The following is a 2,436-nucleotide window of genomic DNA, read 5'->3' as shown; positions in this document are numbered from 1 at the left end:
TAACACGAGCACCGGAGGGTAAGGCCATTCATTTTAAAAATAATGAGAATGTTTGATAAATATATGATTAAAAAATGAAAGAGGAACACAAATATTAAGGAGTGAAATAGGGGAACACAAATGTTTAAGAATAAAAGCCTAAAGAATGAAAGAAAGGAGCACAAATGTAAAAAGAATAAAGACCTAACAAGACTTGTCAGGGGATAGAGGAAGAAGCTCAGATAATAAAATCTAAAGAAAGAGAAAATATTTAGGAATCCAAGGGTATCGCTCCTCAGCTGTGTCATTTAGTGATTAAAAGCACAATCAAACATTGGCTTTTCCCCTTCCCGCTTACTGCATCAGCTGTAGAAATTATGGTTCAACACCTACCTCGATAGGCTGAGGAGCTGGTATAGATGACTATTGCTCGAACACTCCGAACTAGAGCTTCACTGATACTAATGTATATTTCGCTCGTTGAGCGCCCATCTACCTGGAGTAATTCACCCGGTCCAACGGCCCACATACAACACTACATAGCTGTGCTAATTCGGGCACTTGATCACTGTAAATAGGAAGGGTTGAATCTTTTTCTGTGTGCATATCTATCTACAGTAAATATTCAGACATCATCTTTGACGAGTCGCGTACACTAATTTACCATTAATAAGGAACAATAACGAGATGTATATATTTCACATTTTATTAGATTAAGGTTGGTCTGTGTAAAAATGATTGTAGTAAAGAACATGGAGTATCTTGAGCATGGAGTAAGAATGAAAAAATGTAAAAAGCTTAATATATCTATCGAGTGTGATATACAAAATAGTACATTAATCTTTTTTTTTCCTCCATCAAGAAACAGGAATAAGCAGTGGATACACTCCCGCTTTCACGCCAGAATTTGCTGCACAGACGCCACATCCTCGAATAACATTAAAAGCGTATTTACATAGTGTCACATTCTCACATTCAATCAGAATACAGTTGGTCATTAATAAAAATGGTGTATCATTCGAATGTACTCTTCTTAATCAATGGATCCTTTTCATTTCCTCAGAGTACAGATGATGTTACTTTGAGGTTCAAGCTGTCAACTCTTGTTGTCAATCTGATAAACATTCGTGTGGGTAGCATGATTAGGATACTGAATGGAATACCATGACTAGATAGACAAAGGACCTTCAATCTGGACGAATATAGTGACTAGCCATTGTCAGAACACTTCAAAAATAGAAAAGATAAATTCATACCTGGCTGTTGTGATAGTGCCTAGCCATCACTAAATAAACACTGTAGAACAAGTGACTGGCCATCACTAGATCACTGCAAAACAAAAGTCAAATTTATGCCTGGATATTGTGACTTCTCTTTATACAAAATAAAGATATATAATTCTTTATGGAATGAATATATTTGGCTTTATGAACCTGATTGGAATGAGTGGCTTATGACTAAATGTACAAAATGGCCCGAAAAGTCCATAATCCGAAGGAATCTAAGAATTTTGAGTTCGTAAAATCTTCCAAAATATCTTGGTCAAGTAGGCCTACAAAATGTCTTCCACACTGTAACAAATAGTTATCAATAAGTCACTTTTCCACTAAGCTGAGATGTTTCGGATGTGTGTCCACTTGATATCACAAATTCACTACTTGATTATCAATTTAAAATCCGTGTTAGCATTAAGAATACAATTTATATAAAAAAATCAATTTCAAAATATGAGTGTCCATTTTAGCACCAATGAAATATCCTGCTTTGAAATGGTGAAATACACAAACTCTTTCTTGCCATTTTCATTTTCTGCACGACAAACTACTAAAATAAAAGTCTCACGTCAACTAATGTGATTCCACTTGTCACTAATAACTAAAGGACTTGCTTCTCTGATAACACTACGAGTGTACGAACTGAAGAACCCAATACAAGAGAATACTGTACTTGCAAAACTCTCTTTCTTTCTAGAAGCAAATCAGTGAACATAATTCTACTTAATCATTATTGAAAGAATGTGGTTCAGCTACAGGAGCGCTTGCAACAAAGAAAGAATCCTTTGGTTACTTTTCCTTAGTTGCAACAAAGAAAGAATCCTTTGGTTACTTTTCCTTAGTTGCAACAAAGAAAGAATCCTTTGGTTACTTTTCCTTAGTTGCAACAAAGAAAGAATCCTTTGGTTACTTTTCCTTAGTTGCAACAAAGAAAGAATCCTTTGGTTACTTTTCCTTAGTTGCAACAAAGAAAGATTCCTCTGTTTACTGTTCATTAGTTACAACGAAGAAAGAATCCTTAACTTACCTTTCCTCAGTTGCAACAAAGAAAGAAAACATTGGTTGCTGTTCCTTAGTTGCAAAAAAGAGATATAATTCTTTGGTTACCTTTCCATGATTGTAAAAAAGAAAAAAAAAATTATTACCTTTCCTTAGTTACAACAAAGAAAGAATCCCTTAGTTG

General features: G+C 34.7%; 1 protein-coding gene across 3 annotated transcripts in view; it reads right to left on the bottom strand.

The window, feature by feature from the left end:
• Positions 1–671: 671 nt before the first annotated feature.
• LOC137616494 (monocarboxylate transporter 9-like) overlaps positions 672–2,436 on the bottom strand; it is a 287,290-nt gene continuing 285,525 nt past the window's right edge. For all 3 annotated transcript variants that reach the window (XM_068346307.1, XM_068346309.1, XM_068346308.1), the window contains one exon: positions 672–2,436. This exon is cut by the window's right edge and continues 289 nt beyond it. The gene's annotated coding sequence lies outside the window, so the exon portion shown is untranslated.

Source organism: Palaemon carinicauda, chromosome 22, assembly GCF_036898095.1.
Source record: "Palaemon carinicauda isolate YSFRI2023 chromosome 22, ASM3689809v2, whole genome shotgun sequence".
Lineage (NCBI taxonomy): Eukaryota > Metazoa > Arthropoda > Malacostraca > Decapoda > Palaemonidae > Palaemon > Palaemon carinicauda.
Note: the sequence above shows the minus strand (reverse complement) of the source record. Positions and strands in the feature narration are given on the sequence as shown.